Below are 26384 nucleotides of genomic sequence, written 5' to 3' on the forward strand. Positions count from 1 at the left end.
TCCTGATAGTGTCGCGAGGAAAGCCAGCTGGTCCGAATTCGGGGCATAAATGCTAGCTAAGACGATATCTCTACCTTCCAGCTTCCCCTCCGCCACCACATACCTCCCTTCCTGGTCCACCCATTGGCGCGTGAGCTGGAAAGGTGTGCCTGCTCTAATCCAGATTAGTACCCCCCTAGCATATGCTGAGTAGCTGGTATGGAAAACCTGTCCCCGCCACCTTCTCTGTAGCGCCACCCCCTCCTGCCGTGTAAGATGCGTCTCCTGCAGCATGGCGATGTGCACTCCCCTCCGCACTAAATAGGCATGTACTTTGTGTCTGCGCTGCATAGTATGTAGGCCCCGCACATTCCAGGTAATACAGTTCAATTTATTCACATTAGCCATTGTCCCAGTGATCCGGTCGACACATTTCCTCCAGTTCCCGCCCTTCAATGGTGGTGGTGCCCCCCCTTAACAAAACAAAGCATCTCAACAGTCCTACCCGTGGTATACCCAGGGTCAATAACTTCAAAAAAGGTAAACAATCCCCAACTGTGGAACCCCCCCCCCCTCCCCCAGAACAGGCCCCAATACCAAGATATCAGTCCCCATCCAAACTCCCGCACCTGATTGACCCAGGCCTTAACTACACAGCCGCAGCCGCGGGTGCCTTAAGGGCCTACGGAGCGCGGCCTTGTCCAGAGGGGGGCTGCGCCGCCTAGCTCCTCGCTCCCTCCCCAATTTCCCATGTCCTCCCTGCTATGAGCACCCCGGTGTGCCCCGGCCCCCGCTATATACTTAGGCATGGGTCTCCCTCCCAGCTTTCCCAACATTACCCATAGTCTTCTGCCAGCAGTTCAGACATTCAGGGTCTCGTCCGCCGTCTGCGGTGTCACCAGCGGCCCTCCGGTCCGAAGAATCCCAGAAAGGTCCGATTCTGAACCTGACGCCGATATAAGAGTGTCCGAGTCCGTGGCCCCCCCAGAGCCGGGGCCCTCCGCTCGACTCAGCTTCCCCACTTCCAGTAGTGCGGCCTGCCGTTCTGCCTCAGTCTGGGAGGCCGTTGGACCCAGCTTCCCCCGCCCACGTTTCCTCAGCCTCTTTGACTTCCGCGGCCGCTGCGGCGAACGCTCCCGCTCCTTCTCCCGCTCCTCCTGCACCCTGGCGCCGTCCGTTCCAGCTCTGTACGTCTCCCACCAGTCCCAGGCCTCTGCTGACGTGTTAAAGAAGCTCGCCTTGTCGTCCACCACCACTCGGAGCCTGGCCGGGAAAAGCAGCGAGTAGGCTATCCCCTCATTCCGCAGTTCCTTTTTAATTGTAAGGAAGGAGGCCCGCTGCTTCTGTGTCTCGAAGGTGAAATCTGGGAAAAGTGTGACCTTGCTGTTCGCAATCTGGAAGGGGCCATCCTCTCGAGCCTTCCGCAGGAGCAAATCCCTATCCTTGTGATGAAGCAACTTGGCTATGATCGGTCTGGGTGGAAGCCCGGGCTTGGGAGGCCCCGAGGGGACTCTATGTGCACGCTCCAGTGTGAAGAACGACGAGAGCCCTTCCGGCGCCACCACTGTTTTCAGCCATTCCTCCATGTAGGCAACCATGTCCCTCGTCCCCTCCGTCTCCGGTACGCCTACGATCCGCACATTGCTGCGCCGGCTTCTATTTTCCGCGTCCTCCGCCCGCCTTTCCAGGGTGCGTATGCGGTCCAGGGCTTCCGTTAGCTTCCCTTCCATCACCTTGTGAGCTGGCGCCAGATCCTTGATCACCGTTTCAGCGTCCTTGAACCTGTCTTTTAATTTATCGTGGTCCGCCCGGAGCAAGCCCAGTCCTGACGCCACTTGCGCTATGTCGTTGTGGAGCGCATCTCGAGTGGCCGTTATGGCTTCCAGTATCCGGTCCTGCAATCGCTGCAGGTCCGACTGCCCGGTGGGGCACCCCTCCGCCGCATCAGACGTCGCTGCCTCCTCCGCCTTGGTCCTCGGCTTCCCCATTGTGGCTGACCTCGTCCTACTCGGCCTGCCCGGTTGGCTGAGACCCCCCCAGGCCACAGCCTCGCAGCCTGTCCCTGTGCGCTATGGGGTCGCGCTTCGCAGATGTCGCGCCCCAGACGTGGCGCCTGTCGTGATTCTCGGCCCCCGGTATCTGTGGATGATCGTTCTTTCTCCCCTCGGGCCCCAGCCACGTGGCCGGCTCCTGTGCGCCACGGGTACCCGCTGCGCTGTTGCCGCACTCCAGAAGCAGCGCCTGCCGTGCTGCTCGCTCCCTGGGGACTGAGGTATACCGTCTTCCCTCTCCTGGGCTAGCGGCTCAAGTGTGTCGCGCTATCGGAGGGTTGGCGCTGCCGGGGGACCTCCGCTGGCCTGCAGGGCGCCTCCGCTATGTCTTCATCCACCATTCGAGCCTCCGCGGCGGGGGGGCGACAAGAGAAAGGAGATGGGGGGCGGGGGGGGCCCGGGCCGTGCTGCACCAGTTCCCGTCCCCTGTGGTCCACCTCTCAGGACTGTTCCCGCTCACCCGTCATCAAGTTCGGTGCCCAGGGCTGGGTCGCAGTTCGTCCCACCGCACTCCTGGCTATTGAAGCCGCCTGGGAGCTCCGCCTGCAGTGGCGTACCTGGCGGCCCTTTCTTCTAGCGGTCGCGGTCGCCGCGCACCGCAGCCGAGGGTCAAGGAGCTTCTCCCGCTGCGGGGGGATCGCCGTCGGAATCGTCCGTGACGGCGGCCGCGCCCCTTCGGTGTGCTTCGGGTGTGTGGACCGCTGCGCAGCCCTCGATCAGTCAAGGCTCCGTCGCGGCCGCCATCTTGCGCGCCGCCGTCTCTCCCTCCGCTCAGGCGGCCGCTGCGATCGGCGGCCGATCTCGGCGCTGCCGTGCCGCCAGCCGCTCAGATCACGCCCAGCCAGTCTCCTTCAGATCCGCTACCGGCGCCGGGGCACTTGCGGGTTCTCTGGCCCCGTTTTCAGGAGTATTGTGGGGAATAGGCGCGGAGCTCCGGGCTCACGCCGCCATCTCCCTCGGCGCTCAAGCCACGCCCCACACGCATTTACTCTATGCGGTCTTTTTATCTGATCACCTCCGCTGAATCCTGTCTCTGCACTGTATTTCTGCTGATTTCCACTATTTGGCAGCGGCGGTTGTGGCACCTGACTTAGCTGATTTGCTATCTGCTGTTGCTGTGAATGATGCTGATTTACCTCAAACTGCACCTGTGGATTCAATGATGCATGTTCCCCATTAACTCTAGGCGGACATTTACACTCTTGTTTCCAATGCCCGACCTTGCCGCAATTATAACATGGCATTTTCTTTTTCATTTCATCAATGTACCCTACTAATTTAGGTTTGCCTTTAAATCCACTCTGATCCCCTACATTCTTGCTCTCCATTTGTGCTACTTGTTGTCCTGCTACTTTCACTTGTGCCCACATAGCTTTCTCTTTTAATTTCTTTTGTTTTGCATCAATCTCTTCACTGCAGTATTTTGCTTGTCTCAATACCTTGTCTACAGAACTCGATTGCCAATCCATCAAGCTATGTCTAATCATATCTGAAATTTCTGGCCTTAATCCATATATAAACCTATACACATAATGGCTCATATCTTTCTCACTTAATTCCTCATAACCACTATACTGTTTGAAAACTAACAACAACTTTTCATAAAAAGAATGCACAGTTTCTTTTGCCTCCTGAGTAGTCCTATCTATCTTTACCCAGTCAGTCTCTTTTGGAGGTATTTTGTTTTTCAGCCACACTATCACTTGTACATACTTTCTCATCACATCCGGTGATGGAGCTCCTGTTTTCTCATCTCTAGGATTCTCCTCTCTTGGCCAATCCACAGATATTTTACATTCTGTCCACAAATCTGCTGGCACCACTATGTCAAATAATCCTTTTAAATCAATCCACAATACCTTTGACACCTTTACAAATCTGTCAACTTGTCGGTACCACTCTAATGGTTTTTCTCTTAATCTAGGGAAATCATTTGTAAATGACAATATATCTTGTCTGCTCCAAGGAACATGTACATATCCTCCTCCAGGGACTTATCTCATAGGGAATTCAGTTACCGCTGTTTCTTTTTCTCTAACTGGGAAAGCTAATGTTGATTTGTCACTATTCTCCTATTTCTTTTTTGCCCACTTGACTTGCCATTTACCTACATCACCCCATTTTCGCAAAAGCACAATTAAATCTTTTATCTGAATTAATCTTCCAGCAGTATTCATATTTCTCAATGTCTCTTTCTGCAAAATCCACTCTATAGGTTTTCTGCAATGATTTTATTTTCGCAAACTCTATTCCATATTCACTTGCAACTTCTTCCAACTGATCATGCATTTTCTTAGCTCTCCATGTTATACTTTTACATAGAAACATGAACTCATCATCCTGGTAATTTTTCAATCTATCTGTCCCAATTGTTCCAATTATTAATTCCTCCATATCTACTTTTAATTTGGCCACATCCAGCACTTTTGATTCCTGCTCTTTTAATTTTAACCTTTTAATACATTCACTCAATTCTCTGTCTGTTGGATCTCTAGGCGTTTGTGTTAAATCTATTTTGTCTGTACTTCTCTCTGGAGTTGCAGAGTCTGATTCTGCTCTTGTCGGGAAAGCGCATGTCAAATGTTTATTAAAAGTTAATTCTGGTGAATTTACACTTGTATTCTGTCTTATTTCTGATAAATCTGGATAAGTACTTTCTCTCGCTCTCTGCAGGCTTTGTTGTAATGGGATTGTTAGTCTCAGGTCTCTTATTTTCTGATCATCAAATACTGGTGTCACAGGTCCTATCGTTACTGGGACAGTTACAGCGTCCATATTTCTAGTTAGATTCTGAACCAACTCATGTGCAGAACGTTCATATTCAGACATACTTGGCTGCTCATTATTTTGTCTTTCTGGGCATAGAACAATCCTGTGTAAATCATTACTTCGCACAGGGGTACCTGTAATTCTAGCTTCTCCTATTTGTGTACTCGGGACATATCTCGTTTCTACTCTTTCAGGAAAATCTCTAAAATTTGATGGCTGTTCTGGTGTTTCATTAACTTTTTCTTCTATCATTGGGGCATTCGGAGTAGTCCATAAAGGACTTGGTTGATATGGTGGCGGTCTTCTATTTAATATTTCCTCTAATACAGAATCCTCTGATTCACTGTCACCATAGCCTTGATTCCCTGAGTCAATATTTCTTTTCTTCTCTACACTTTTTCATCCTTCATATTCTTCTACTAATCTGACTGGATACATGTCATCACACATGTTACTATCTCTCCACCTTCGCATCCTAGTCTCATGGGTCTCTCCCCACAAATCTCTACCTCTACCTCTTGGTCTAAGATGCCTGCTCAACCTCTCGCTTTCCATTTGATGCATCTCATCTTCCCACTCAACCAATGCTGCAAACTGAGTTGGTCTAGGTCTCGGTTCAAGTTTCATCATTTTGTCTCTCAAATTTCTCAAAATTGCCACATCAAACAATCCTCCTTCTGGAAAGGCTAACACATTATCATCCTTGGTATACTGTATCCAATTATCCAACCAAACGCACGTATGATATCCATATTTCGACAACATGTAAGAAGCAGGTGTTTTCGGCGAAGGAAGTATTTTTCCCTCTCTTGTAACTACCTCCTTGTTTTTTACAAACACGTTTTTCAGTCTTTTAAACCATGAAGGTTTCTTCTTTTCATCGTCATAATAATAATATGACATTTTCAATAAACGTTCCCTTCTCTCAAAAGATCGCTTACCATTCTGTTGCTGATTCCGTAACACCAACCTATCACAGCGCGATTCGCAATATTGCACCAGTAAGAACACAATGCGTCACTATAGTGCTTAACCAATAGCTTCTGCTGCTTTCTGTGATGAACCAATCAGCTCCTACTCTGTCTTGGTCACGCGGACCAATCCCAGCGTGACACTTTTGACATCACCAGCGCTCCGGCTTCTGCAGCGCCGACTGACCCCTCCTTCTTCAGGTTTTTTTTTTCAGAAAGCCGTATTTACAAGATATTATACAAAAATCAGTTAGTAACTTACACAAAACAATTCCACTAATCTGTTTCGCTAATAAAGTGATAGAATTTTCAATCACACAAGTATTCTGTAACCGGAGTAGACGATGCTTATCTCCTCAGAATTTTTTAGACTCGCCGATAAAGCAACACTACTGGCTTTACCCTTCTGTCAGGCAATAACGAACTCGCTTCTCTAGGAAAGCACATACAGAGATCTTTTTCACCTCCTTAGAGACAATCCCAAGGTTTCGCTTGAACGCGTATTGCAATTACATTTACACACGTTCATACAGAAAACCCTATTCACATATGCATGAACTCTGTTTTACCAGTAGGCAGCGCGCCCATCTAACCCACTACAGAACTCCTCTATTGTTAGCAAAAAGAGACGCCGCTCCTTCTACCCTTCAATCAAGCTCAGGTTGAGTCCTACTACTCTCACAGCAATAAGTTTTAATCAGGATGCATGAAAGGATCCCTATGCTTGAAGGCTGAAATTTCATAGACCTTCCTCACTATACATTTATCCTTTCACACCTAAGGGCCCTCAACAGTGATATACGTCAATACCACCGCAGTATATGACAATCTACCTCTTTGAAACAGACTAATGCACTGTGTGACTTAACCTTGCCACACTTCCTCCCCCTGCAGACGGAGGCACTGGCTTCACCCTACTCTATGAAGCACTTCCAAAACCACATTTAGCGTAGTACAAACTCAACAGATGTTAGTCATAAATCTGTACATCAAACTATATATATATATTGCACCTTATACATAATCCTAGCTAATTTCCTTAGCAACCACTACTCTGCTACCAAGATATAACCGCTACAGCGTGGCTCCAGAAATTATTTCTAATCATCACTCACCATTTCCCTGAAACCTTTAAACACTCAACCATGCACCAGTGGGGCCCATAGCACTGCGCATTTACCCTGTTCACTTACACTTGGCTTCAAGGCTTCTGGTGAATCGCAATGGAGAAATGCTGTAACATTTGGTGGAGCGTCTAAAACCTATTTAATATTTACACTAAAAGTTCAAAACAATTTACCATGATTTCAAATTAAACACTTTTATTCAGACACACCACCTTAATGGCAATGGATCTGCTAGAACGAAAATTAGGCGTAGAAAGAAACAAAGACCAGCTTTTAATTCTTCATTTCTCTAATTTTTATTCAAAGCAAACTTTTAGTATGTACGACATTATGCATTTATTGATTCTTTATTTAATAATTCTTGAACTTTATTTTTTTTAAAAAAAGATCATTTTATTAAGAGCTCAGAAAAATCGCTTTATTATGGAATTCAGTAAAGTTTAGCAAAGAACAGATAGTTCCAAATTCAATCTCTCCTAACATCCCTGACTAACACCCTCATCTTATCCTAACAGTCCTGCAAAGCAAACAAATAAGAAAAACATAAGAGTTCTTACATCCAGGAATCAGTCAGCAAATGGGCAGCATCTCCGATGGAAATGGAAAAAGCGACCCCAACCTTACAAGTCCAGGGGTTTTTATACCTTATTTCTCAACTTAATCTATCTAAAAAAGTAACTAACGTTACCATCTTGTGTTCTGATTGGACAAATTTGGGTAGATGAGTACTTCCTCACCATTACAGCATTTGTTATTCTCATGATTCAGCTAATATTATAAAAGTCTATTGTTTAGACAGTCCATGGCCTAGGTACATCACATTTTAGTAACATTGCTCTTCTTTCCCATGGTTTGGGCATCCGATCATTCATGCTTGGCACCCATCCTAGGTTCCAGGTGAGGCAACCTTGAACTTCTCCCTCAAGCATAGTCAGCTCACTTGCGCTGGCAGAAATCTTTGACGCACCTGCGCAGACCAATACCCACTCGCAGTAGCTCAGAGCGGCCATTTTCTCACTAGGCCTCACAGGCCACATTCGGAACTATCATAGAAACAAACAAAAATCCATGTTAATTATAGTAATGAAACCCATTCTGTTTATCTCCCACCATGCTAATGTTTCCCATTAGTCGTTACCTAGCAATATGCCACACAAATGCGTTTTATACTTACATAATCGACCCTCTTTTTTCACAAAACATGTACAAAAGCACATTTAAATAGCATTTTGTTTATATTGAAGCTATGCATTAATCCACAACACAATAACATTACTTATTAGCTAGTATTATTGCGACATATAAGCAGAATTAGTATTCCCCGTTTATCATAAAAAATAATAATAAAATAACGTGTGCATCTTACTCTATGGTTGATTATTTTCACAAACATGCAATTAGTAAACATTATTGTTATGGGACATTGACTTCATGAGGGGTACACACGATGTTGTGTTTGCCACCTCGCTCCATCACTAACACCATTACTGCTGAGAAAGTCAAGGAATAGAAAATATAGTTTATTGACACATCCAAACTACAGTACAAAGACTGAATCTTTAGAACCAAATCCTCTCACTTCAGAGCACTTGTGAAGTCTGCAAAGAACAGATGCAAGCGCCTGTTTGAGGTTCTAGCACAAGGTACAAACCCCTCCAACAATTCAGCTCTTGAGCCACCAGGGTCTGGGGCAACACATTTGTGGATTTGTTTGACAGAGAAGTCAGAGACATCCATACCTCATTACACACCAATGAACCCCCAGAAACTGAGACTCTACTATGCAAGGCAATCCACTCATGGTGCTCTTTCTCCCCCGGTCCGAACGAGACCAACAGGGAACAATCTGCAAAGTTAAACCCTCTAACCACCTTTAGGATGCCATTCCAGGGTCTCTCAGCAAATCTCTTGCCACACTCCTACTCCCTCTAAGGACAAACATGGTCAACTCCCCTCTTTAACAGCGCCTATTTCCAGAACGACTAACATGGGGTCAGGTCTCTCCTCTCTTGAAAAAACAATCTCTCGACCCAGAGAACATGAACAACTACCGCCCAGTCTCCATAATTACATTTTTAGGCAAAGTGATTGAACATTGTATTGCTTCCCAGCTCACTTCACACATTCAAACAACCTCCTAGACTCTCTTCAATTGAGTGTCTGCCAGGGCCACAGTACAGAAACTGTGATCCTACAAATAGTCGATGACTCCCTTAAAATCCTCGATTCCAGGAACTCCTGCCTATTGGTCCTCCTGAACCTTGACCTATCCGCTGCATTTAAAATTGTCAGACAACTAGAACTACTTCACACACTTGAACAATGCATGGGGAGTGGAGGCACATTCCTCATTTGGATCTCCTCTTACCTAAACAACCGCGTACATATTATGAAAATGGGACCAGTCAATGTACATTAAGGGGTCCCTCAAGTCTAGATCCTCTCGCCAACCTTCTTTAACCAGTACCTAGAACCACTAAGTGGAATTCTCAGAAACGCTGAGATTTTCTTCCACCTCTATGCTGACAACACTCAAATATACATGAAAATCACTTCACATGAAGACCTTGCCTTCCTTTCAATCACGCACCTAAAGATTCAGAACTGGATGTCTAACCTCAAACTTAACCCAACTAAAACAGAATTATTTTTGATCTCACCTCTGAAAGCAAAAAACCCAGTTCAGGAATGGATGGACAACTTTCCAGTAGAGGATGGCTGTCCTGCCATTGTCCAGAGTGCTAAATCTTTTGCTTTCACCCTTGACAATCATCTAAATCTCTAAAGCCACATCAGAGCAATGGCCTAAAGCACACAACACCAACTCAGGCAGCTATGGGGCTTCAGACAACTGATCCCGGAACCACACCTCAAAACAGTGGTGCAGTCTCTCTCATCCTCTCAAGACTAGACTATGGATGTGCCCTTCTCTCAAGCATTCCAAGGTTCATCTATGCCCACTGAAAGCAACTCTACATGCAGCACTGTGCTTCCTAATAGATCTCAAGAAATGTGACCACATTTCCTCGGCCCTGCTAACCCCCCGATGGCTTCCCATTGAAGCTCAGGTCTAATTCAAAACAACCTGCATTACCCACAGAGCGCTGCACTCCTCTTCACTCTCCTATCTAAGTGATAAATTGAAAATCTCTGAAGCAAGTAGGGGTTCCAGAAATGCCAATCCCTGCTCCTGGAACCCCACTCACCTTCAGTCGAGAACGGTACATGAGCCAGTCATTCTCTGGTAGTGCCAGAAGAATCTGGAACTCCTTACCTCCCACCCTTCACCTAAAAACATGCAAAGTCACCTTCAAAAAGGACCTCAAGCTCCTCCTATTTGACAGACACCTGGTTTAATCACCCTCGACCTTATCTAAGTACTCTCTCCAGGAGACGATCTACCTTCATTGTATGTCCCCACCATCTTAATCAATGCCTGAACCATGTAAGCTCCTGTCCAGCGGCTGCTTTGGTCCTGGTCGCAGCTACTGATGCAATATGTCTGTTCATAATTATTGTAACTGTAACTTGCTGTACCCTATTATCATGCTGCTGTTGTAAAGCGCTCTGATGCCTTCGGGCCATGTCCACACTGTATAAAATTGCAAAAATAAAATAATAAATAAAATGAACTCTCGGCTCCTTAGTCTCCACAGCTCTGTTCTTGCAGACAGGTTTCCTGACACATAAGGGAACACATGCGAGGACAGTGTATGAAATGATGGGTCCCATCAAAGCCATCCCTTTCACCGCACTATTGGCGCTGATAGAGGGGTGGGACAATGTTGACTGTGTAGCGTGCAGGCATACCCTATGCACCCCACGCCCAATCAGCTGTAAACGTGGCTTGTCGAGCTCTCACCGCGTGGTGGCAGCATCTATTATGATGAGGGCAAGGATTCCAACGCCTAGCGCTGCGATGCATGCCATGTCCTGCTATCTGTTGGCAGCCTCGCCCATACGGCACAGTCTCTTCAAGAAGGGGGCCTGGGGAAAAATGCCCCGCCTGCCTCCTCCCTTTCTGATGGGGGTAGTCACCAACAAAGAATATTACAATGAAATGAAAATCAGGTCGTCTATATGGTTGTCACAATATTTTGGCTTCTGTTTTACAAATGCTTTTGAATTATGTACTTTGCTAGCCTCTTAAATTAATGTGCTCAGCAATCTTCTCACTGCTTTTCTTCTGCAAATAAAATATGCAAAAACCTCCACTTGTTCATTGAACGATAAAAATAAAAAAAAAATTATCTGATAGGTGTGTTCATGTTCTCAAAATTAGCCTTTAAATCTTTCTGCAGGAGGCCTCTAGCAGCTCTGAAGGCAGAAAAGGCTTTGTATTAAACATTTGATTTAGGAAGGGGCTGACACAAATCATAGCGCCTATTTCTTTGTCAGGTTTACAGATTTACATTTTAACAAGTGGCATTAGCAGGGAGAGTGATTTATCCCGTTTCACGAGTGGATCCAAGTATCCTTCCCATAGACATGTAATGGCGCAATGTTAATTGTAGGTGAACTAAGGACACACTGGCTGCTGCAGGCTCATTTATACAGCATAGTCTGGGCTTCATTTAATAGCAAGAGTTGTGAGAGGCCCTTAGTGGAAACGCCAGGCTGCTTTCAGGGGAGGTTTAATGCAAGTGAGGATTCTTGCTCTTAAAGGGACAGAATATTATGCTCGACTTGGTTTACGTTTGCTTTCCTTTGCGTAGACATTATTGGGGATTAAAGGCCTTATTTAGAGTTTGGGGGATGAGATACTCTGTCACAGACATGGCAGATATCCCGTGTGTTGTATCACAAGTGCTATTTGCCATGATGAGGACCATTGAAATGATGTGATATTGCGGCTGAGGCATATTACGCAAATTATGGATTTGCCGTATTTGCCACATAATCTATCATCAACTGTATAATCTGTAGATTTTAACAACCCAAAATGTTTTCTGACTCAAACAGATCAAACGTTACTAAAAATGCAGTGACAAGTGTTACCATTCAGTGAAAAGTCCTTTGCGAAGGTTGACTGGTCACCTTTTTGTTGCTGGTTGATGTATGTATGTGTCAAACTGGTAACAAATAGGTGTGGGCAAATTACAAAAGTAGGTAATACTAACGTAAAAAATTTGTCACATTATTCCAGTCTAGGGATCACCTGACTTGGCAGTTTGGTCTGGACTGTTCCCATGAGGCACAGGGTCAAGACTGATTTGCATATGGCTGGGTCCAAACTGGGGTGGCGTAGTGGGCAAAAGAATAATGGATTTAAACCAGATCTCTTGACTGGGGGAGAATGTTGGAATCATTCAGCATTCCGTCCATCTTTTGTTGCAGTTACACATTATGCTGCAGCATTTGCTTTTGTTTCTGCATAATTTAGTCACCCTGCACATTATTTGCCGTACAATTCCAGGGGCCCTGGTTATAATGATTGTGCAATAGGGAAAAGCATGCCCTGTTAGCATCCCATCCGTTAATCTCTTAATAGGGCCCTGAGCCTGCTTATTGTGCTACTGCCAGAGTGTTATGATACCTTCATACTATCCTGTGTAAGTGGAACTAATAGCATTTGTGAATCTCGATAGCGGCAGACTTGCTTGTCTGTGTGTAATAAGGATTACTGGGCATTGGATTGATAGGCCGAATATATACTAGAAGTTTTCACAGTCCCATGCAGCAGACAGAGTTGTTGCCCTGTGTTGTGTGGACACGAGAGAGCTGAAGAGCGCCATATCTACTAGGATATGGCGATCTTCAGGGCCCATATTTATGAGGCCTTGCGTCAGTTTTGCGCCGCAGGTGCGTCACTTTTTGTGACGCACCAGCGGCGTACAAAATGCGCCTTGTTGCGCCATGTTTAAAAAGTGACGCATCTAGGTAGATGCGTCACTTTTTAAACCCCTGAGCCACATTATACCTGCATCAGGTATAATGTATGCAGGGGGGGCGTTCCCCCGCAAAAAGCCTCGTAATAGTGATGCAGTGAAATCTATGAGATTTCACTGCGTCACTTTTAGGATGCTGTTGCGTCAAAATCTTGCGCCTGCCTCACAGCAGGCGTATGACTGACGCAAGCCCTTTCACACGGGGCTTTCCCCATGTGAAAGGACGCATTGCTGGACTTGCGTCACTTTTGTGACACACTCCAGCAATACGTCACTTTTGCGCCTACAGATGCGTCAGAAATACTGACGTATCTGTAAGTCCTTGCGACATGATGCGTCATACATTAAATATGACGCATCATTGGTGTCGCAAGGAGTGCGCAGTGAAAAGTGACGCATCGCTGTTTTCACGCAGCGATGCGTCACTTTTCATAAATGAGGCCCCAGGTCTCTACCTGCTCTGGCGCACTTGAGGCCCATGCAGCAAGGGTGCCTGTATTACAGGCAGCATTGTTTTTGTGCAGGGAGTGACACCTTCCAGTACAGGAACAATCCGAACATGCAATTTCCTCTTTCTATGTGTGATAAATATATTTGTGTTACACCTCTCTGTGGTATGTGCACCATTTTGATGCAATGCCACTTTTCCCATCTTTTGGAATTCTGTGGATAAATGGATGGAAAGGCACATGCTCCATCCATGGAACGCCTACTACAATGAAATGTAACGCAACTCGGCGCAGGCAGCTTACGGTTAACCATAATATTGGCCCGGAGTGGGATGCTTTTCTGCATCAACAGCTCCCTTCTGAAATAGCATTATGTCTTGACATTAAAAGGCCCCCTGAAAACAAAGAGGAAAGAATAAGTACTTCTAATGTGTCCACAGATTCCAGTGACGCAATCCTGTCTGATGTTGAACTACGTTATGGGTTCTTTTATAGCCATATTATATATTAATTCACACACCTTCCCTCTCTTCTGTCTGAGAGCAGATAAGGAACACTATTACGGAGCATTAATCATTGAGCTAATCAATAGGGCGCGGGTTCAGGGTACCAGCAGGATGTGACGAGTTACCACAGACTGAGGCTGGCGGGTCACCAGGGCACGGTGAAGGTGGAGTGAATGTCAGTGGGGCTGGAGCGGGCGCGGTGGCGGTGGGGGGCTGTGTTTAATGTCAGCCTCGAGTTAGCAGGGAAGGTAAAATGTCACGTGAAGAATTGACGAAAGCCGTGTTGTATGTACTATTGACAAACAGGGCTTTCTGACTCTCAATAGCACAGGGCGGGTGATGAATGGAAGTATGGATGCACAGGGGATGAACTGAAAACACCGGTAGACTGATGGTCAGCTGCACACACGGCAGACTCCAGAAACAGATGTTGTGAGCACGGACACTCCTCCATTTGGTAATTCGTGTTTGCCAATTCTTTTTACAATCGTCAGTCGAAAATCGTTGTTATGATTTGGTTTGGATTAACTTCAAAGTGTAATTGAATGAATCTTTGGAATCATGTGACATTAATGTTGAGATGCCCATTGTGTGGAAATGTGCAGTTCATGAATTAGAGCCCCACAGTCCCTATACTCTCAAAGCTGAAGCATTTCCATTCATAATATACTATAGTATGACTTTTCGATATGGTCTCCATAATTTTTATATCATTTTAAATATATATACTGTATGCATACACCACAGTCTCTTGAATCAATGGCAACTCGAGTCATTTCCAGTCACACCTTTGCCTCTGAATGGCAGTCACAGTGAGTCTGGCAAAGCCAGCCTGGTGTCAGACTCTTGCCAGGCTGCCCCGGTCTACAGAAGGGGGCAGCTAAGAGGGCGGCCACCTTTAGTGCCACATGATGGCACAGCCCCCAGGAAGCGTTCTAGTGTTTGGGACCTAGAGGGTCCCCAGTGATGTCACTTCCGGCAGGGGAAGGGCGGGGCCGAGGGTATATGTCCTGGGGTCGGGGCCTGGTGCCCTCTTTGATCCCTGGTCGTCCCCGTGGACGGATCCTCCCCCTTGACCCCGATGAGCGAGCGGTGCTGCTCGGATGCTGTTTTTAGGTGAGTTGTTTTCCCTCCCCTCTCCCTGCTCCTGGGTTTCCCGTGGGTCCCTGGTGGTTGGGCGCGGCCTTTGCGGTGGGGGAAGGGGGGGTGCCTGGGCCTGGTTCTGCGGGCGGTGGGGGGCCTTGTGAGGGGTGCATGCGGGGGGGCTTGGTGTCTTGCTTGAACGCTTTCTTTGTGCTCTCTTGTGGCGTAGGTCCGTCATCGCTGTGCCATGCTTTGTTGCGGGGGAATCTGGTGTCTGGCGGTCTTTCTCGTGTGGAGGGACGTGAGTGTGGTGGCCAGCGCGGGCCATTCCTCACACGTGGGACAAGAGGCAAGGCTGAAGTTGACTTTTCTTTGGGTCTGCTGATCGCGGCGTGGTGTGGCTGCGCGGCCGTCCCTCTGCTTGTGGGTCTCTTGGGGGGGGGGGGGGAGTTGCGGTCTCGTGCAGCCCTGTTGATCCCGGTGCCTTTCCGTCCCCCTTTCTGGTGCTGTGTCCCCTTGCCCCACCTGCCCCCCCACACTTGCCTTGTTGTTCCGGGACTGGTGGGTGTGCTGATGCTCCTTTTGTCCGTGCCTTGCTGCCTGTGCCCCTTTTGCCGGTCTCCCAGGGCGCGCTTTCCCGGGCCCGTTGTGAAGGAGAATGGGCGGGCTTCTTGCCAGCTTGGGCGTGGGGTGTGGCGGGGCGGCGTGGCCTTCCTGCATGCGTCCCGGGGAGCCTTGAGTCTTGCGGCTCTCTCCCTTGCCCCCGCCCGCGTTGAACCTCATGGGGAGGGGAGGGGCGCGGACAAAGCCTGCATGTGGGTGGGAGGTGGGGATGGGCGGGCGGAGGCAAGTTTTGTGTTTATTTATGAATGCGTTTTTTATGTAGCGCGGACTTTAGCCGAAGGTGTCAGAGCGCTTCACTATAGGAACAGAACTGTTGCATGAGAACATTACAATGAACAAATTACAAAGCTAACGTTACAGTACATGAGGCAATTGTGACAATCGTGTGCCAACAAAATACAAGAGGTGACAAACGGTGCATTACAGGAGGCAAAAGTGACTTGTGTGTAGATTACAAAAGCGTGCAATGTACATTAGAGGTACGATATTGCAATAATCGGAGGACACTCATACACAGGAACAAACATTACGTAGGCAACGGTGGCTCGATATACTTGTTACATTTTACGCAATCTTATATAGCGCAGACTTTACCGGTAGGTGTCAGAGCGCTTCACGAGGGGAACAGAACTGATATATGAGAACTAGTACAGGCGAACATATTACATACGCGGACGTGACCTTGTTTGAGGCAGGGGTGACAATCATGAACAATACGGGGATGCAAGAGGTAGCAAGCGGTGCATTACAGGAGAAAGGGGTGACTTGTGTGCAGGTCACAAGGGAGTACAGAGTGCAAGTTGAGGTATAGTACCAATAAATGAAGGACACTCTAACTGGTATCTCTTCAGCACGTCTCCCTGTGCGGAATGCGCAGCATTTGTGTGTCACAGGTGTGTTTTATATACCATCTCTTTATACCTTCACTGTAAGTGTGTGCAGGGTCACAACCTTTTCAGTCCCTGGGGCTCTAATGGTGTAGGTGTCAAAGCTACCCCCAGGATTATGTTACATCTTAAACCACAGCGCAGAGAGAGCTTGGTGTGGGACTTATTGTCCAATTAACGGAAACTGTATAGAGCTTTTCCTACATTTGGCAGTTGGTAGAGTTATGGGCGCCCATGGACGGGCGCAGTGGATAATTTGACTCGGATCAAACAATACAAGAGGTAGCAAACGGTGCGTCATAGGAGGTAAGGTGACATGTGTGCAAGTTACAAAGGCGTCAAAGTACAAGGAGAGAAGAATAGTAAGGGGACGAGTTAGGAAGAGACTCTCAATCACGCACTCCAAAGTGCTATGATCATTAGCAGATTTAGCATGTGAATAATTGTCTTAGTTTCAAGACCTACATTGCTGCATCTGGCAAACTAGTTCTCGTAACTGACAAACAAGCTTGGCCTCGGTGACATGGGAGGCATGCCACCTCTCTGTCTCATTGCAGAGAATCCATATTGCTATACGGAGGTGGGGCAGGGCTTCTAATGGATGTTTTTATGTCTCAAATGCATGAACCGCGTTGGGGAACCACCCTACCCACATGGGGGTCCACTGAAATTGTAAACAGGTAGAAGGCTCTTAGCACGCTGGGGGCAGTGTGCTAGGGTGTGGGACACCCAGATCCTCCCAAGGTGTCAGGACTGTCCCTGTTGTGGGGCACGCAGGTTACACCCCAGGGAAGTATACATTCATAGTCATTTGGTGAATCTGAACTTAGCAGATTTTTCCGGTACAATATTTGGAGGTTTTTTTCTTGTAAAACATCGAATGAACCTGGGCAATTTGTTGATTTAATGGGCAATAAGTGGGGTATTCTGTCGGTAAGCAGGGGGAGACTGTGGGCAAACCATGCATGCCTGTAAGATTTTGGTTTCAAAGTAAATTGAAGCTGACACAGCACAGAGTTGAAAAGTAGCTCAGGTTTATTCCAGGAAAGGGAGACACATCCAGATCCCATCCAAGTGCAGAGTAGTAACAGCCTCTGCTTGAAAACATACATTCTAGTAACTGTGGTAACAACATAGAATCAATGACATCACACAGTGCACTCTCAGGTTTACCTGAGAGTGAAGGATGCTACACATCTTCCCCCCATAAAAAAACAACAAAAGGCAAACTAGAAGAAAAGAAGAAGAAAACATCATGTACAAAACAATAGAGGGAAACTATTATGTACATTAAGATATATAGTCTTTCAAATGAGAAGGTTTCCTGATAACTCTGGATGAGCGTCGAAACACCCTAGGATTCTCATAGTCTGTGTCAAAATCCGAATCATCAACATCCGACTCAACCTTAGAATCAGGAGGTTGATGGTTTCCAGATAAAACAAAAATTCTATTCAAGTTCCATATTCTGTGGTCCAGGATTCTCAAAGCATTTTTAAAAAATTTTAACACCTTTATTGGTTCAGAGAATTTAACCTTTTTACCAGGAAGTTTAACAACTACCAAATCACCAACCTTTACAGAAGTTGCTTTAGCAGCATGTTTAGAATCAAAATAAAGCTTTCTGTTGGAAGAATTCAGTATCTCTTTTTCACGCCAGTTAAGCTTATCATTTAAATTGCAATCTCTAGAACAATTAGCAATTTCATCACACAGATCCCTCACCCAGGTTGGTTCTAACAAAGTACAAGGTGATCTTCCTCTAAAGAGAACGAAAGGTGATTTACCAGTGGAGGAGTGAGGAGTGAGTCTATAGTTCTCTGCCTTTTTAAGAACTTGTTCTTTCCAATTAAGCCCTGCCCCTTTAGCCCAAGAGATGGTTTCCTTAAGAACCTTGTTAAATCTTTCCACCATCCCATTGGTTTCTGGGTGATAAAGAGCACATTTTTTATGATTTATACCACACCTATGTAAGAAAGACTCCATCTCCCTCGAAACCAATTGGACCCCATTATCAGTGAGGATGGATTGTGGAAAACCTTCCCTTGCAAATAGGGCCTCTAGGATTCTTATAACACTGCTAGTCTCAATGTTCAATGTGAAGTGTATCTCAGGCCATCTGGAAAATAAATCCATTAATACAAAAATGAAAATCTGTTGTCCATCAGTGTAAATGGGACCAAGGATATCAAATGAGATCTCTTTCCACGGACCACTCGGGAGATCCCTAATGACCATAGGTTGTACTCTTACAACCTTAGACTTGTCACTCAAATTACAAATCATACAATCTCTAATGACACGCTCAATGTGCAAATCCATGCCAGGCCACCAGTAGGATGAGCGAACTCTTTCCTTAGTTTTTGTCATACCAGAGTGTGACTCATGAGCCAAATCAATGATGTTCTTACATAGCTCAGAAGGAGGAACCAATCTAGTCCCACGAACCAAAAGATCATTACAGACTGCCAATTCATCTTTCACTCCCCAGAACTTCGCACACTCAACAGAGCCCTGTTTCTTAGAATGCCAACCCTTCTGCAAAAGAGACATTACACAAGAGAGAACAGGATCAGAAGACAATTTCGAACGCCACTCAGATTCATCAATAACTTCAACAGATACAGGGCAAACCTGATATTTATCTTCTTCACTGTCATCTTCCAAGGGTTCATCCTGTGATACATCAACCAACCTTGACAAGGTGTCAGCCACACAATTTTGAACACCCGGGATGTATTTTATTGTGAAATCATATTCTTGTAGCGCCATGACCCATCTGGTTATTCTGCTGGACACTAAATCAATACCCTTTTTGGAGAAAATCTCACACAAAGGCTTGTGATCAGTTTTAATTATGAACTTGCTTCCCCACAGGAATTTTTTGAATTTTTTAACAGACCAAAACACAGCCAGAGCTTCCCGTTCAATAACGGAATAACGGGTTTCAGGGTCTTTGAGACCACGTGAGGCAAACATAATAGTGTCTAAAACCCCAACATTCTCTTGTTGGAGGACTGCACCAAGTCCCTTGAGACTGGCATCAGTGGTGAGAATGGAAATCTTTTGAGGATCAAAGCTTCTAAGATTAGGAGCTTTCTCAAGCCCTTTTATTAACGCCTGGAATTCCGACTCACAAGTATCATTCCAAATAAACTCAGACCCCTTTTTTAAAAGACCCCTTAAACCTACACATTGTCCAGCAAAACCTTTCACAAACTTGTTGTAATACTCTATCATTCCAAAGAATTTCATGAGTTCTTCTCTAGAAGAGGGAGGTGGCATCTTAATTATAGTATCTACCAAGTTTGCCTTAGGTGCAATTCCATCTTTGAAAATGGTGTGACCTAAATAATGGATTGATGAAACACCAAAACGACACTTGTCAATCTTGATAGTGAGGTTGGCCCTTTCAAGTCTATTAAGCACGTCAAAAAGGATACATTCATGCTCTTCATCATTCTTTTCAAAAACAAGAATATCATCTTGACACACACACACTTTTTTACAACCTTTAAGTACCTTCTCCATGATGCGCTGAAAAACAGACGCCGCTGAGACAAGACCAAAGGGCATCCTGATGAACCTAAATGTCCCAAAGGGTGTGGTAAATGATGTAAGATTTCTTGAAGATTCTTCTAGCTAAATCTAAAGTGCTGAATATTTTTGCACCACCCACTTTAGTTAAAAGATCTGAGATGTTAGGGAGGGGATATCTGTCACTAATGACACACTTATTGAGCTGCCTCAAATCAATACATAGACGCAAAGATCCGTTGGGTTTGCGAGCAGCCACCACAGGCGCAATCCAATCAGTTCCAGTGACTTCTTCAATAATCCCTCCCAATTTTAATTTTTCCAATTCACTTATCATTTCATCCCTAAGGGCTATGGGAACAGGTCTAGGCTTGCAAGCATAGGGTTGAGAATCAGGTCTTATCGGGATCTCAAGTTTGAAGTCTTTGAGACACCCTAGTTCATCCCTAAATACTTTAGGAAATTGCATTCTGATACGACACAACAAATCCACATTAGAATCCATTTGAACAGAACTAACCAGTTCCTTGAGTATAATGGGATTAGGAGAACTAGGATCAAGCATTATGTGCAGATCACCCTGATGAAACCAACTGATGATACTGTCTCCTTATTGTGACACATAGATCTTGCCCACAGTATAACGATTTTTGTATTCTATGCGTCCTGTAAAGCATCCCAACAACGAAATGAGTTTACCTCCATATGCTAAAGGGCGAATGTCAGCTCTAGACAACTGAATCTTGTCGGATAATTTACCCAAATAAAAATTCCTAGAAATAATTGTTATTTTTGCCCCAGAGTCAAAAAGAACGTCAGTTGATTCACCCTCAATTTCAATTGTATCAATAGGACAGTTTCTAAGATCAGCTGTAAAAGTGACTTGGACCACAACCTGTCCACAAACAAAATCCTCCTCTAAGAATTCATTATCAACAACTTTTACAGAAGTGGAAGGGACTTTACTTTTGCACAAATTAGAATAATGACCCTTCTTCTTACATTTGGAGCAAATAGCATTACATGCAGGACACTTAGTGTCATTAGCATAATGACCAACTTTGTCACACCTGAAACACTTAGGTACAAACGATTTCTTTTTAGTTTTTGAAGGGTTACTCAAACCTGAGGCTTTCTGTGAGTCACTCACCGTACTTTTAACTACATGAACAGAGGGTTGTTTGTCTTTATTCAAGGTATCAACACACTTTAGAGAATGTTCAACCCTCTTGGCAAGTTGCAGAACCTCATCTAATGATGGTTCATCTTTCAACCATAATTCATCTCAAACTTTTTCGATGTTACATCCGACCATGAATTGATCTCTAATCCTTTCTTCAATGGAAGTGGCGAATTTGCAAGAAGATGCCAATTTCCTTAATTGTGTGACATAACCCTCAACAGTTTCTCCTTCATTTTGTAACCTTTTAGCAAATTGGTACCTTTCCAAAATCGTACTAACCTTGGGTAAATAATGATTGTCTAATTTTTTCATGCAAACTTCAAACTCATTAAGACCTCTCTCTTCTTCAGAGGTAAGTTCTGCCAAATGGTCAAACACATCCTGACCTTCTGACCCAAGACAATGGAGCAGAAGAGAGGTTTTGCGTTCAGCACTTAAGCTGACTCCACAGACCTTAGCGTAACGTTCGAAAACTTTTTTCCATTTCTGCCATTTAATAGGAGGGTCCCCCGGGGATGACAGAAAGAATGGCGCTGCAGTAACATTTTGCATGACTACCAATTAAATGAAGGATTAACAAAACCTTGAGTGTTTTGTATAATCAAGTAAAACAGTAAAGATGGTGTGAAAAAGGAATGAATAAATAAAATTAAGTTACAACCATAACATAATAATCATAATAAATAATACAGCCTAAAAATAAAACATTTAGTTGTTTGAGTTGTTTTTTTAAAAGCTTAAACTAGGTTACTCTAACCTCAAGCATATAATAATAATTGATTTAACAAGGAAAACAAGTGAAACCTTAGGCTGATAATGTCATGAAAAGCACTGAATAAAGAAGCCTGGATTTAGTTAGTTTTTTTTTTTTTTAAATGAAAAAGACTTGCAACGAGGTGTTGTCAAGGAAGCTGAAGGAAGCTGCTCCAACGAGGTGTTGTCAAGAACGAAGCGTTTCTGAGAAAGTTGTTTTGATTTTAAAATAAATATAGAAAAGAAACGTGGGTTTGTTGTGAGGCGTTGTTGACAAGCGCAATGACGTTGCAAAACGTTGCTGGAAAACACGTTGTCTTGGAAACGTTGTCTTGTGGTGGAACGCAGCGTGGAAGGTGAAAACTCTCAGGAAAGTCTCCTTGTCAAAAGCACAACCAATCCAGCGTAGTACACCGTCAACTCACAGCCTTAGGTACTTAGATTAGCTTGTAAAAAAAAGGTTGAGGCAACAAGTAAGACACCCGCTGGTGCAATCAAAGCACTGCAAATAGCGCAAAGTCTTAGATATCAGCCGCTGGTGCAATCATAAATGTCACAAAAGCATTAAGTTTAATTTAATGATAGTTCAAATAGTTAGAAAAACAGCCGCTGGTGCGATCAAAGCACTACCAAGTTAATAGCCGTTGGTGCAATCACAGGCACAAAGGAAAGAGAAAACAGTACCTTGAGATAAATGTTGTTGTTGAGATAGTTGAGCCTCCCTTTTCCTCAGCTGCCGACTACGCCAATGTAAGATTCTGGTTTCAAAGAAAAATTGAAGCTGACACAGCACAGAGTTGAAAAGTAGCTCAGGTTTATTCCAGGAAAGGGAGACACATCCAGATCCCATCCAAATGCAGAGTAGTAACAGCCTCTGCTTGAAAACATACATTCTAGTAACTGTGGTAACAACATAGAATCAATGACATCAAACAGTGCACTTTCAGGTTTACCTGAGAGTGAAGGATGCTACAATGCCCTGTGGAAAAAATTGAAATACGTTTTCTTCGACAAATGTGATGCGTCTGGGCATATCTGACAGCCCATGTGCAATAATGGAATGTGTTCTTTTGTACTGCAATTGGTGCACAAGCAAGAAGCTCTGATCCTGGCGATCGAGTTAGCAAACTAGTTCTCGTTTCCGACAAACAGGCTTGGCCTCAAGTAGCGTGGGGGGCACTGATGGCCCCTGTCCCTTTGCAGAGAATCCATTTGGTAGATGAGGGGGGGGCATGGCTTCTAATGGATGTTTTATGTCTCAAATGTAGGAACCACGCAGGTGAACCGCCCTACTCACTGGAGGGGCCACCTGAAATATCATCAGGTAGAAGGGTCATAGCACACTGGGGGCAGTGTGCCAGGGTCTGGGATTCCCGGGTTCTCCACAGGTGTCATTACTGTCCCTCTTGTGGGGCGCACAGGTTACACCCCATGGAAGTGAGCAATAGGCTTACCTGTCATTGCTGGTTAAGGGCTGTTTTCATGGATTTGGTATTTCTTCCAGAAACGCACGGGTTTCATGCTATAATGGTCAAAACACGCGTAGCAAGCTCGATTGCCAAGTCTCCGAGCAGGAACAGGGGAAGAACACACTGGGGCCAGTGTGTGGTGTTCTGGGTCCAGGATTGGAGTGTAACCTCTTTTCTGTTTTCAGGACAATCGGATCAAGTACACAGGCACCACTTCTGAGAAGGACTGGTGGGAACGGAAGTAGGAATGGCCAAGGGTGCTCCGGTCTCGGAGCCCGGATGCTGTTCCTGGTTAAGTGCTCTTGGGGGGCAAGGTGACAACCCGGTCCTGACTTCTTGTAGGGGAGAGTAGAAGCAGTGTTAAGGGTAGAGGTTGCACAATTACCATGCCCCCTTACACATCAGCCCCAGTTGTGCTCAAGTACCTATGCAACTGCTGGCCTCAGCTCATAGGTGACAGGAGGGGTAACCACAAGGGGAGATTGGCAGAAGAATGGTATGGTTTTCATTAGGGGGGTGCACAGGGATCTTATCCAGAACGTACCTGTGGGTCAGTACTTGTGTCACACTATAGGGTTTGCTCGCAGCAGGGGAGAGGGCCTGCCCAGGTGGTCTGGGGCCTACGGTACTGTCAAGTCTAGACTTCCGTAAGCGTGGCTAGGGGCCGTCAGGAGGCATCCTTTTAGCCATAAGGGGGCCTGGTTCGCTTCTTTTGACACACTGCTGTGGGTTTCAATGGGTCAGTTCTGTGGAACGTATGCTCCGTTGGATAGAGCTCCTTAAAGTAAGGCAGCATGGACCTGGGGTAGCCAGATCCGGCTTGCTCCTGGGTTGTAAGTGATGTGATGGGCCAAGGGGTGCTGCACCAGGTGTAAATGATATGGTACAGCATCTAGTTTGCCAGTTCCGTTTGGGACCATAATTAGCAATAGCAGCTGCTTATATGGAGAGCAGTATAGCGTCTTTTAGTTCGCCCAGGGTTGGGGCGGGAAGGTCAGCAGCTTGGCAGCCGAAAACAGAGTAGAGAAAATCATATCCGGGACGGAGCAATGTGCACGGGGCTGTCAAGCAATCTGTTTCTACAGAACCCTGATACACTGTCGGTAATATATGCAAGGTTATGGGCTATACATAAATAGGCCTTTCTGTGTGTAGGGGGGCGCGAGTGAGCCATTCCCAGGAGGGTGCGAGGGTTCTTGTCAGTGCTGATATGGAGGGGAGGGAGCACTAATATGGACATCTCCAGAGCACAGTTGCAGTGTTAGTTGAGAGGTTCAGGAACATTGCTGATACATTTCTCAGTCCGGAGTAGCGGCAGAACTGATAAGGGTTTTTGGTTGCTGGGCAGCACTGCTGTCCAGAGGAGGAGAGGACATGTCCTTGCTTGAGTCGAAGGAGGCCTCTGAATGAACAGGCTGCAGGTCACTAGGTCTATAGGGCCTCTCACTCCGCTTTTGGAGCAGCTCTCTTTTCAGCAACATTTGCACTGGCTTTCTTTGGTGCATTTAGAATGGGAGCTAGTGGCGAGATCCAATCAGGACGCATCAGATTGAAAATTTCCTTTTTGTTGTTCTTAAATGTGAGTAAAATAACTGCTGAACTGTTGTTATTGGGCAGTGATCATACCTCTATTAGTTCAAAACCAATTTCTTACTTTTTATTCATATGTATGGCTGCAGTTAGGTCCTGTATTACTAAGGAATGGATTAGTCCGGATCCTCCTTCGTTCTTCACTTGGCGCGAAAAACTATTGTTTATGTATAACATCGAATCTGCTATTTACAAGTTAAAGGGGGTTAAAAGAAGAGTTTTGGGGGAGAAAATTTGGGCACCAATTGCCGAATGGATTTAATTAATTATGCTGCTTGAATTATATACATTTTATAAATTCCTCTGTATTTATGTGGATATTTTGTTATTTTTGTAATTGCATACTGCTGTATTTCCTTGCAATAAAAAAAAAAAACCAAAAAAAAACGTGTAGCCTTACGCAGACGGGATGCCGTCCTTATAGGCGAGGTCCTGACTTTAAGGTTATGACAAGCTAAAATGGACCAGGAAGGGGCAGGAAAAGTTATTTTGTTGAACAGGTTGACGGTTGCCAAATACTGCCCGTGCGACTAGCTGCGAGACCCCTGGTGCTGCGCCCGCCTGGCGAGGGTTACCTCCTGATGCTTACTGAGGGGACGCCCCCTTTTGACCAAATACCAAGTACAGCACATAATGGAGGTGTGTTTGGATTTCTCAAGCAACAAAGTCCAGGGCAAGCGATTTTGTAGCCACTCCTTTAGAATAGGGGGAGCACCCACGGCTTTCCAGGTAGGCTTGAGAGTGGAACACATAAAACAAGTGGGCCGTTGGGAGTCAAGTTGCTACTAGAAAGCTATACCTTCTTAAGAGGCAGGTTTAGCCACTGAACTCGAATTTTGATGTGCCGTTGTTGTGTGACCTGGAGTCGGTGCAATCATGTTTGCAGTGCTTGAGGAATTTGGTTGGTGTACATAATAAACAAGGTGTAAAACATCTGCCTGGGGCACAGGGGCCTGCTGCACATGATGAGGAGAACTGTGGGCGATTTGAGCAACTTGCTGGGGACCTGTGAGATATGGTGGTCTGAAATTACCCCGAGGCTATCTTTGTGGGGCGCAAGGTCAGGGAGGCAATGGAGGCTTCGCGCAGGCGGGTGAACAGCACAATGCACAAAAATTTACCGAGCAAAGAGGTTTTGGTTTTCTCAGGCCTGAGTTGCTACATGCAAAATGCACAGGATGCTTTGAAGAAGAGGGCATACACCTATCCAAAGTGGGGATGGACCTCTTCCTGCTAGATTTAGCAGAGGCATTGGTAACAGCAGGTTGTAAGAAAAGAACTATCTAAGGTGGGGGGCTCTGGGGCGGCGGGGGCCACACCCAGAACCATGGCGGAGTTACAGGGCAATCCAACGCTGGAAGTTACAGAAGGGTACACTCTACCGGAGCACAGTAAGGGTGCAAGAGCCAATTATCCTCAGGGAGATCCCCGGTGGGATCCTGGAGGAGTGACGGCGCCCAGTTAGTCCTTCGGGCGGTTGTGGACCTGAGCAACAGGGGGTTGCCTGCAACGCTCTGC

Source organism: Lissotriton vulgaris, chromosome 2_1, assembly GCF_964263255.1.
Source record: "Lissotriton vulgaris chromosome 2_1, aLisVul1.2, whole genome shotgun sequence".
Taxonomy (NCBI): domain Eukaryota; kingdom Metazoa; phylum Chordata; class Amphibia; order Caudata; family Salamandridae; genus Lissotriton; species Lissotriton vulgaris.